This window comes from Geotrypetes seraphini, chromosome 12, assembly GCF_902459505.1.
Source record: "Geotrypetes seraphini chromosome 12, aGeoSer1.1, whole genome shotgun sequence".
Classification (NCBI taxonomy): Eukaryota; Metazoa; Chordata; class Amphibia; order Gymnophiona; family Dermophiidae; genus Geotrypetes; species Geotrypetes seraphini.
The window spans coordinates 84,674,794-84,686,879 of NC_047095.1; the positions used below are offsets into that span (position 1 = coordinate 84,674,794).

General features: G+C 44.1%; 2 protein-coding genes and 1 pseudogene across 8 annotated transcripts in view; 1 reads left to right on the forward strand and 2 right to left on the reverse strand.

The window, feature by feature from the left end:
- The window catches only part of RALGPS2 (Ral GEF with PH domain and SH3 binding motif 2), a 595,760-nt gene that overhangs the window by 284,938 nt on the left and 298,736 nt on the right, over nucleotides 1-12,086 (reverse strand). The gene's annotated exons all lie outside the window — the stretch shown is intronic.
- LOC117346742 overlaps nucleotides 1-12,086 on the reverse strand; it is a 37,796-nt pseudogene that overhangs the window by 9,346 nt on the left and 16,364 nt on the right.
- Nucleotides 9,728-12,086, forward strand: part of ANGPTL1 (angiopoietin like 1) — a 96,375-nt gene continuing 94,016 nt past the window's right edge. The window contains exon 1 of the mRNA XM_033915480.1: nucleotides 9,728-10,084. The gene's annotated coding sequence lies outside the window, so the exon portion shown is untranslated. The remainder of the gene's footprint in view (nucleotides 10,085-12,086) is intronic.

Sequence of the window (12,086 nt, forward strand, 5' to 3'; positions counted from 1 at the left end):
GATAGAAGCGTTATATCACCAACCCACAGCTCGTATTCTGATTAACAACTCTTTATCCAATAAATTTTCCCTTCAAAGAGGCACTCGACAGGGCTGTCCTCTCTCACCATTGCTATTTAATTTAGTGTTGGAGCCTCTTCTTTCTGCTATTAGACAAAGCCCCTTAATTAACGGTATTCCCTCCTCTGATCGAGACTTCAAATTAGCAGCCTATGCTGATGATGTTTTAATTTTTCTTAGGAACCCTCTATCCTCTCTTCCTCATCTTATACATATTGTCAAACAATATTCCCTCCTATCCGGATACTCTGTCAATTGGGAGAAATCAGAGATCTTCCCTCTGAATGATAACATTCTTCAATCAGATCTGGCTCATTTTCCCTTCTCATGGTCACATGAAGCTGTGAAATACTTGGGGATTTTAATACATAAGGATCCGGTTCTTGCTCAAGATCTTAATATATCTAAAGTCAAAAATCTAGTTCTAAATACTACATCTCGATGGTCTCCACTTTTTTTGTCTTGGTGGGGTAGAATAGCATCCATCAAAATGACCCTAGCACCTCAAATTAATTACACTCTCTCTATGCTTCCTCTTCTATGCCGGAAGTCGTTTTTTCATTGGCTAAATAGGAAGCTATCTGAATTCATTTGGAACAAGAAAAAACCTCGAATTGTTCTCGCCAAGCTGAAAGCCTCTAAGATTAACGGTGGTCTTAACTTCCCGGATTTCTATCATTATTATATTGCTTCACTAGCTAAATATGGAACTTACTGGGTTACTGACTCTTATCCCCAAGATCCTCCTGCTTGGTTTGAAATGGAGTGCTTTTTATGCACGCCTTTACACATCTCCTGCTTACTAACGGTGTCAGTACCCAGACATTTGAGAAGGTACTCTTTGTTGGGTTCAACGCAGCATGCTCTTCATCTTTTAGATACATTAGCTGAGATCTCAGTTAATGTTAGCACACTCATGTCTCTTTGGAATAATCCCAAAATCCAAAACCATGGCAAATCCCTCTCATGGAAACGGTGGCAGTGGGCAGGTATATGGTTGTCTACGCTTACTGCGTCAGTTCCTTTTGATATACTTTGCTCCACATACCTGCTGCCTTCTTCTGTTTATTCACAGTGGCTCTCACTCATTGGAGTGCTGTCTTCTGTGCATATACGTTTTGACTTCATGACTTCCAAAAATACTATCCGCCATTGGTCTTTATTGACTCTATTAAAAGGCAAGGCTATATCTTTTTTCTATAATATTTTGAGAGATCATTCCTTCACTTTTTCACCTCAATCTATGAAACACTGGGATATAATACTCACCACTCCGCTTTCTGACATTGATTGGGAACTCTTTTGGTCTTCAACAAACCGCCTGCTTTTATCTTCTAGAGTTTCACAATCAATGTTCTTTATTATGTGGAATGCAGTATGGACCCCATTTCGCATGTGGAAAGCCAACTTAAAGCAAGACTCTGTTTGCTGGAACTGTTTGAAAGAGGAGGGAACTCTTGATCATATGTTTTTTCATTGTACTTTGGTCCGCTCCTTTTGGACTCAAATTTGGAATACCATACAATCTATCACTAACTGCTCGGAAGAGATCTCTATGGACATTATAATCCTTCGCTCTCAACATCCCTGTTTCGCACAATCAAACTGTCCTCCTAAGCTCATCTATGCCATGTTTGTGACTGCTCTCATGCACATTCTGAAAAATTGGAAATCATCTTCGCTACTAGACTATACTTTTTGGTGGAACTCTCTGTGTATGTATCATAGATTTGAATCCTATGCATATGAGAATAAAATTACACTCCGAACCTCCATGAATTTGAAGAGCAAAAAATCACCCTGGTCATTCCTGGATTCCTATGTACGCTCTGCTTCGTAGCCACTCCTGTCTTCCCTTCCTTTTCTTCTTTCTTTCCTTTCTCTTTTAATTTCTATTTCTGTTCTCCCTCATCTTTTTCTCATATAGTCTTCACAAGCAGTTCCAATACTTGGAGTTTTTCTTACTGCTATGGTCCTCTACAGTTAAATATATATTTGCAGATTCTTTATACACAAAGCTTTATTTTGTTTTTATGTATTTGAAATGCTCCCTGTATTTTTCAAAATACTCAATAAAAATTATTGAACTAAAAAAAAAAAAAAAACAAAAAAACAGTGATTAATGTAGATGGATTCAAAAAAGGTTTGGTCAAGTTCCTTGTGGAAAAGTCCATAGACTGCTACAGTGGCGTACCAAGGGGCGGGGTGTCCACCCAAGGTGTATGCTCTAATTAAAGATGCACAGCCAGTACACCAGGTCCAGAATCTCCCATCCTACTCTGCCACCGTTGCTTTCCTAAACCAGCAGCAGTAGCGGTAAACTTTAAATTCAGTCATTGTGGGACTTCCTGTACCTCCCTGTGGCTGCTAGGCCATCCCCTCCGATGTCACTTCCTTGTTCCAGAGTAGTGCCTACAGCCACTGGGAGGTGCATTAAGGTCCCACAATGATTGCATTATAGGTTTACAGCCACTGCTGCTGGTTCAAGAACATACAGCAGTGGTTGGGAGGTGAGGGGGCAAAATACTGGTATGGAAGGGTGGTGGAGAGAAAGAGGGCAGATGCTGATGGATTTGATGTGCAGTGAGAGGGAAAGAGAGACAGAAGGGGGAAGGATATTGGATGGAATTGTGTTGGAAGGAGAGAGAAGGGGCAGATGCTGATGGAAGTGGGATGGATGGAAAGAAAGGGAAAACATTGGATATTAGGAGGGAGGGAAGCCTATGCTGGAAGGGGAGAGAGAAGGGAGTATATGCTGGATGGAGTGGGGAGAAGAGAGAGAAAGAGGGGAGCAGATGAAGGAAGGAAGGAAATGGGGAGGAGAGAAAGAGGGGAGCAGACACTGAATGAAAGTGGAGAGAGGGAACAGACTCTGGTTGGAAGTGGACAGTGAGGAGAAGATGCTAGATAAAAGGAGTAGAGAAAAAGGACACGATGGAAGGGGGATAAGTAAAAAAGGGCATATGCTGGATGGGGAAGAAGGAAGTGAAATACTGGAGGTGGTGAGGGAAAGAGGTGGCAAGCTGTAGGTAGACAATGAAAAGGGAAATTGAGGACTGGATAGAAAGAAATTAATCTAGACAGATGCAGAAAATAAATTGAGAAGATGAGGGAAGAAAAGGAAAGGGAAGGAAGAGGAACGTGAAATGCCAGACGATGGGGGTGGTGTGTGTAGACAGAATGAAAGGAGAGTGTGAAATGCCAGACCATAGGGGTGTGGGAGAAGGAAGGGAAGGAGAGGAGAGAGATGCCAGACCAAGGGAAGAAGATGGATACTAGACCAATGGAGATATAGGGAGAGATGGAAGGGGTATAAAAGGAGAGAAGATGCCATATAGCAGGAGCAGAGAGAGGGCAGACAGTGGATAGAAGGAAAAGAGGGACAAGAAGATAAGGACAGCAGAAATCAGAGAAGACAAAAGGTAGAAAAAATGTTCTATTAATTTTTTTGCTTTAGGATAAAGTTGTAGCTGTGTTGATAAATATTTATTAATAGAAAATGGAAATAAGGTGATCCTTTTATTGGACTAATTGTAATACATTTTTGACTACCGTATTTTTCGCACTATAAGACGCACCTGATCATAAGATGCACCTAGGTTTAGAGGAGAAAAAGAAGAAGAAAAATATTCCGAACCAAATGGAGTACTAATATATTTAATAAAATATAGCAGAATAATATTTCAACCATGTAAAGTCAACAGCGGTATTAAGAACCATCATCACTGTTATTAACAAATGAGAGACTTTAAGGTTCAAGCACTCTTCTAGTTTTCTAGGCTCTGAACTCAGGCCCCCTCCCTGCCAGTCTCTGAACCCAGCCCCCTTACTCTCTGCCAGGCTCTGCACCCAGTCCCCCACACTCGTTGCCAGGCTCTGCACCCTGCTCCCCCTCTGGTGGTCTAGTGGTAGGCCGGGACAGGAGGGATCCATCCCAGCTAACAATATTTTAAACTACCTCAGTATCTTTTTAAATCTTGGTGGTCCAGCGGTGTATCAGCAGGAGCGAGCTTCTGCGCTCCTGCCCTGCGCTGAGCCCCTCCCTCACTGGATGGCTGCCTCAGATCTTGCAGCCAGTGGTGCACAAGGCAGGAGCGAGCTTTTCGCTCTCCAGCCTGAGCCCGCGCTATTCCCTGAATGGCTTCCTTCAGTTCTCAGGACAGGATACCGTACCAACAGTATACATTACTGACCTGAGAAATGAGGTTTTAGCCTCTGAAAGCTAATTGAAAAATGTTTTAGTCCAATAAAATGGTATCTTATTTTCCATTTTTGTTTTATTTTTCTCCCCCATTTCGGACCCCTTTTATGAGGCCACATTAGGCTTTTTTATCACAAGTCGCAGTGATATCAGCGCTGGAAATTTTACTGCCATGGCCAGTGATAAAAAAAAGTCTAACGTGGCTTCATAAAAGGGGGGGTTTATGAAGTCAGATTAGGGTTTTTATCGCTAGCCACGGCGGTAAAAGCCCCAATGCTCATAGACTTCATATGAGCGTTGGAGAGTTTACCGCCATGGCCTGCAAAAAACCCTAATGCAGCTTCATAAAAAGGGGGGGGGGGTTAATCTGTTAATTTGTAAAGTGATAATTGTTATTTCTCAGATTTTTCAAATTTACATCTGCTATCTTTATATTTTGAAAAAACAAGGAAGGCAACCAAGTCACATCAAGATCTGCGTGAACCTGGCCTCTTCCTGAAGAAGGGCTCCTCCCGAAACCAGCGCGGTTGAACCTTTCCTCCTGGCACGATTTTTCCGTTGGTGTGACAGTTTTGGATAAGTATTGTTTATTTTTGGATATGTTCTTTGCTTTTTGGTATGGTTTTTGATTTTGCTGTGATTTTGTGCGTGCTTTTTGAGGGGGTTTGGCTGGCAGGGTTTGTGTGGGGGTCGCTCAGGTTGTTTGTGTTGTGTTGAGTTTTATTTACTCACTTTGATTGTTGATTGCTTTGATTCTTGCACACACAGGGCGCTCGATGATGGTGTGTGGGTGGAGGCTTATTGCCTTGACCCAGAAGTGAAGTGTCGGAGCTGCGCTCCTATCACTGAGGGTTCACACTGAGAGCGCCCTACAACATTATACAGTGTGACATGCTTTTTTGACATGTTACACTGTATTTGGCTTATAAGTTGTGAGACAAGTCTGGCACTGTGAGCTTCCCCCACGCAGACCTTGATGTGACTTGGTTGCCTTCCTTGTTTTTTCTAGTTTAGGATTTGTTTGGCAAATCAGGAATGTCTTGTTGTTGTTGATCTTTATATTTTGAACAAAATTAGGGGACATGCATCAGTTTGTTTCTATGGTGTTGCATTGTATGCAGAGTCTAGCTTCTTGGTGGTTCAGTTTAACTTTTGTCTACAAATTTCTATTTTAACACCCCCCCCTTTACAAAGCTGTAGCTCGGTTTTTAGTGCCGTTGGTGGCGGTAACAGCATCGATGCTCATAGGAATTCAATGAGTGTTGGAGTTGTTATTGCTATAGCTGGTGCTAAACACCATGCTATGGTTTTGTAAAGGGGGGGGGTGTAGTTTGTGATTACATATTCCATACTGGGCAAAGGTGTTTTCTATGTTATGTGTATACAAAAGATATGGTTCTCTGTTAGCATTGACTATGCAAGATCAACCTGTACTAGTTTAGCTTTAGTTTTACAATGGGTTTATTGATGTTCTACTGCTCATTGTAAGATGTTTCCTTTTCCTAGGTACACTCTTGTTGTGTGTTGTGTGGATTGTTACTAAAAATCATGTTTTTTCATATAGATGAGGAGGGGTGCACATCAAAAATGATGGGCCCCGGGTGTCACATATGCTAGGTACCCCGCTGGTCTGCTACTGAAACAGACATGGGGAAAGCCAATGTTTACCCTGGGATTGGTAGCAAGGAATGTTACTACTATTTTGAATTTTTGCCAGGTACTTGTGAACTGGATTGGCTACAATAGAAACAGGATACTGGGCAATGGAAACAGTATACTGGACTAGATCACTGGTCTGCCACAGTATGGTTATTCTTATGTTCTTATTCAATGTATTATAAATGCTTTGGGGTGAATTTCTTAATGAACAGGCAATTAATAAATCCCAATAAATAAATAAATGTGGATGGGCATGCTATCTGGTGAATACTTCCTTGGCCATTCTACACCCCAGTAAAAAAAAAAAAAAAAAATCAGAAAATAATTAATGTGTGCTTAGAATGTGCTAAATGATATTCTACCATAAAACACTAACGCACTTGCGTTAGACAATTTCATGTGCACTAAGGCCCGGATTCTGTATACCAGTGGTTCCCAACCCTGTCCTGGAGGACCACCAGGCCAATCAGGTTTTCAGGCTAGCCCTAATGAATATGCATGAGAGAGATTTGCATATAATGGAAGTGACAGGTATGCAAATCTGCTCCATGCATATTCATTAGGGCTAGCCTGAAAATCCAATTGGCCTGGCAGTCTTCCAGGAGAGGCCCGTCCCAGGTGTCCTATACAGAATCAGAACAAAACCCACCCAAAGTAAACCCAATTCTGTAACCGATGTCCATGTTGCAGATGCCGGTTACAGAATTGGGTTTGTTTAAACGCGGCCGCTATACTTAATCGCGGCAAGGGATCTCCCTGCCACAATTAGTTTAGCGGCAGCATCTACGGCCGCCAGTCTCCCCTCCCTCCCCCTGACAATCGTGGCAGGAGGGTGCCTAACCCCTCCTGCCAACAGAATCCGTCCCACATGAAGATCGCCGGTAGGAGGGTACCCAACCCCAAATGCCAGACCCCCCCACAAACGAACTTCTGATAAGCAGCCAATGTGGTTTCTGCAAGGGGAGATCGTGCCTAACGAACTTATTGCACTTCTTCGAAGGAATTAACAAACGGATGGACAAAGGAGACCCCATAGACATCATATCTCTAGATTTCCAAAAAGCCTTTGACAAGGTGCCCCATGAATGCCTACTCCGGAAACTGAAGATGGGGTGGAAAGAGACGTACATAGATGGATCAGAAATTGGTTGGCGGGTAGGAAACAGAGGGTAGGAGTGAAGGGCCACTACTCGGACTGGAGGAGGGTCACGAGTGGGGTCCCGCAGGGCTCGGTGCTCGGGCCGCTGCTATATAATATATTCATAAATGATCTAGAAACAGGGATGAAGTGTGAGATAATAAAATTTGCGGACAACACCAAACTATTTAGTGGAGCTCGGACTAAAGAAAACTGCGAAGAATTGCAAAGGGACTTGAACAAACTAGGGGAATGGGCGACGAGATGGCAGATGAAGTTCAACATTGAGAAATGTAAAGTATTACATGTGGGAAACAGAAACCCGAGGTACAACTATACGGAGTGCCCAAGAAAGGGGGTTAATGATGGACATGACAATGAAGCCGATGGCGCAGTGGCCGCTAAGAAGGCAAACAGAATGCTAGGCATAATCAAGAAGGGTATTACAACCAGAATGAAAGAAGTTATCCTGCCATTGTATCGGGCGATGGTGCGTCCACATCTGGAGTACTGCATCCAATATTGGTCGCCGTACCTTAAGAAGGACATGGCGTTACTCGAGAGGGTTCAGAGGAGAGCGACACGCTTGATAAAAGGGATGGAAAACCTCTCATACGCTGAGAGATTGGAGAAACTGGGTCTCTTTTCCCTGGAGAAGAGGAGACTTAGAGGGGATTTGATAGAGACTTACAAGATCATGAAGGGCATAGAGAGAGTAGAGAGGGATAGATTCTTCAAACTTTCGAATAATAAAAGAACAAGAGGGCATTCAGAAAAGTTGAAAGGGGATAGATTCAAAATGAATGCTAGGAAGTTCTTTACCCAACGTGTGGTGGACACCTGGAATGTGCTTCCAGAGAGCGTAATAGGGCAGAGTATGGTACTGGGTTTCAAGAAAGGATTGGACAATTTCCTGCTGGAAAAGGGGATAGAGAGGTATAGATAGAGGATTACTGCACAGGTCCTGGACCTGTTGGGCCGCCACGTGAACGGACTGCTGGGCACGATGGACCTCATGTCTGACCCAGCAGAGGCATTGCTTATGGTATTAACCCCCCCTCGGGCTTACCTGCAAATTGGCCAGACGGGTCCTCGCACTGTCTGGCCAGCAGGCCTGCTCCTCTCCTGCCCATCCCACAGGATCCTAGGGCCTGATTGGCCCAGGTGCCTAAGGCCCCTCCCGCTATAGGAGGGGCCTTAGGTGTTTGGGCCAATCAGGCCCTAGGATCCTGTGGGGTGGGCAGGGGAGGGGCGGGCCCGCCTCATTTGGACAGAGGCGGGCCTGCTGGCCAGACGGTGCGAGGCCTTGTCCGGCCAATTTGCAGGTATGCCCGAGGGGGGTTCCGGGTTGGGGGTTTCGTTAGGGGGGTCTGGCAGGAGGGGTTGGGCACCCTCCTGCCGGCGATATTTGAGGGGGCCGTTGTGGGGTCCGTCAGGAGGAGTTGGGTATCCTCCTGCTGTCGATCTTGGGGGGGGGGGCAGGTTCTGTCGGCAGGAGGGGTTGGGCACCCTCCTGCCGCGATCATCGGGGAAGCCTACCAGCAGGAAGGGTTGAGCACCTTCCTGCCGGCAATCGCGGGTTTTGTCGGCAGGAGGGGATGGACACCCTCCTGCCACGATCGTCGGGGGAGGGTTGGGGGGGGAGACTGGCGGCCGTAACAACTATACTAATCACGGCAGAGAGATCCCTTGCCGCGATTAAGTATAGCAGCCACGTCTACTTAACATGTAGGCCAGCATTTTGCTAACCTATATTGTAAACGTCTCCCGCCCTGCTAGGGAGACGCGTAGGACCGCCCAGGTTTGGCTGAGGCTACCGCCTAACCTTAGGCGAGCTTAGGCAGGCTTGCGGACCTCCCTAGCCTCCTGGAGGCACCTTCAATATAGGTGGCCTGCCTGGGGAGCATTTTTTTAGAAAACATGCCTCCTGATTTGCTGATTAGACAGCTGTAGAATGCCTACAGCTGCCTACAATTGGGACGCACTTTGCAGAATCAGGGCTTAAGTGTGCAGTAAGACTTAACCACTCTTTAGTAAACATACCCTTTAATGTTCTTCTGCAATCTAAAAAGATCTTTCCCAGTCGTTGTTATATCATGTCTGTGTGAATGCCTTATTCTCAGCAATATACAAGTCTAACTTCAAGAAAGATCTTTATTCTGCACTAAATAAAGTTACCAGTTGAAACAAAAACACAAATCTGTTGGATTTCTTCACCAAATTTGCTCCTGAAGGGTTATCTCATCTTCAATCCAATCTTTTTCCTCTTGTTCAAACCTTTTTTGGACACAGTTTTACCCTTTTACCTTGTTACTCCTCATTAGTGAGTTTCTACTACCTTCTTCTATATCCCCTCTCAATTCTGTCTCATACAACCTTTAGAATTTTTCCTGTCCTAAATGTACAACTTTTTCCTTTCTTCTTCCATACACATCCCCACAGTGCTTCTCTGTATCACAATTCTTATTGCTTTTCTCACTCACCATACTCTCCCCCCAATCCTTCCACTCTTCCAGGTCTCTCTTGCCAAGATTATGTCTAGGAATGTGATCAGAAGAATTTGCTGGTGCTTTCCACTTACTGCAGTGACATCACAGAAGGGCTGAGCTTCTAAGCCCTTTATACATACTCAAGAAAAAAAGCAAATCTCTTGAAGCCTGTTACTGCATGAAGAATACCGATCAGTACTAGATATCCAGCATGCGTTTCCTTTGCCAGTGACAGTACAAGTATTCCAGCCACTGCATGCTTTATTCATCGGCTGAAATAAAAGAATGCGCTAGGCTTTCTTTTAGGCTATTTATACTGATGTGGTAGATTTTCATATCCTGCTATAGCCCATATGGATACAAATGTTTTAAATTATCATGCAACTAGGATCTAAAAGAACAATGCAGATGGCACTGCTTTACAACTGAGAAAGTAACTGCTCTGCAAACATCAGAAGAGAGAAATAGATAAAGACCTTACAACTTATTTCTGGATTTTTACATCCCCACAGAAGAACCAACTTCTACCAAAATCAGGTTTGTCTAAATTTCTATTTAAATATTTATGCTTACTGTACTGGATGTAGCCACATGTGAATGTAAATACATGTCTATGTATTTAATAGTCATATGTGGTTTGTATGACCTATAAAGGAAGACCAAACAAAAATCCGATTGCACTACCCAAAATCAACTTTTAATTTATGAAGTCATCTCTAAGAACTACAATCTTACAAAAAGTTAATGTATATATTAAAAAAATATAAAATAATGATGTGGTAAGTTGTTTCAACTTTACTTCTGTGGACTAATAATGAGTTTCAGAAGAGAGCACATTTTCCATACAGCTTATTTTCATATCAATGTTGACATTTTCAAATATTCAATACTTCTTTAAAAAGAGGATTTGTAAGTTCTAAACAGGGTGCATTGAAGATGTTCTCAATAATGTTATATTGACATTAGTGTTCTCCATAGAAATTTCTGCCTGTCAGGTGGTATGAAGGAGTAACTACATGGGGGCAGGGGAGTGCATTTTCTGTTAAATTCTGCCAAGTGGTACACCTATTCAAAATGTTCCTGGGAAGAACACTGGACTAGAAAAGAAGCAAGTCTTACAAAATATCGAATGGGATGAGCATTTAAAAAAATAACTGAGAAGTCTATTTTTTTTAACCAGGAACAAAGTGGTACCTCAAACAAATGCTTCACAATTATCCAACATATGGTAACTTTTTTGTTGTTGTTTAATAAATTCAGTTTAAGATAATTGTTACATTTCAATCTGCATTGCAAGGCCCGCGAGCCAATGACAGTCCACAGAGACCTTCTGGGCAGCTCGCACACCTATCTGGAGTCCCCTCCCCCTGCCCCCAGTGATATCCAATTCTTGATCACCATTCTCATTCCCAGCGGTGCTGCTCTAACTCTTCAGGCTGCTGAAAGCGTGAGTGAAGTAAACACGCTGCCTTTGGCAACCAGGAAGCTTTTCCTCTGCTACTGCTTCCTCTCTCCGCATTAGACAATGACACGGGAAAAAAATTTGTCCCTGTCACTGCCCCTTCCCCGCGACCACAGTCTCTGTCACTGCCCCGTCCCCATGACCACAGTCCCTGCTCCGTCCCCACGACCACTGTCCCCACACAATCTCCGTGACTAATGTCCCCGCAGCAGCCATACAAGCCCCAGTACTGCAATATTTAGCTTATTCCTTCCTTATAAATTAAAGTTCTGGCTGCTGAACTAGAGAAAGATGTTCAGCTGGCAGGGCTTTATTTATAAATTTTTATCAACACAACTAATATACTACTTTATCCTAAAGCAAAAAAAAAAAAAAAAAAAAGGAAATTTTTTTTTCTATCTTTGTTGTCTGGTTTCTGCTTTCCTCATCTTCTTCTCATTCAATTATTTCCATCCACTGTCTGCCTTTTCTGTGTCTTGCATTTGATCTGTTACTGTGCCTCTCCCTCCACCCCCCCCAATTGGTCTGGCACCCATCTTCTTCCGCTCCCCCCATAGTCTGGCATCTCTGTCTTCTTCCCTTCCAGCGTTTTCTCCCCACTCTGTTCCCCATTTCCCTTCAGCCCCTTCTCCCTACTCTATCTTTCCCTTCAGCATCTTTTACTCTCCACCCCACCTTCCCTCCCTCTCTCCCTTCCCCAGTTCCCTTCAGCATCTTCTCCCCTCTTTCTCTTCCCCATTTCCCTTCAGCATCTGGTCCTCTCCACCCCACCTTCCCCAGTTCCCTTCAGCATCTGTTCCTCTCCACCCCACCTTCCCCAGTTACCTTCAGCGTCTGGTCCTCTCCACCCCACCTTCCCCAGTTCCATTCAGTGCCTGGTCCTCTCCACCCCATCTTCCCCAGTTCCCTTCAGCGTCTTATCCCCACTCTCTCTTCCCCATTTTCCTTCAGTGTCTGTTCCTCCCCACCCCACCTTCCCCAGTTCCCTTCAGCGTCTGTTACCCTCCACCCCACCTTTCCTCCCTTTCTCCCTCCCTGCCCCTTACCTTCATGGCGGGTGATTTCTAAATTTACTTC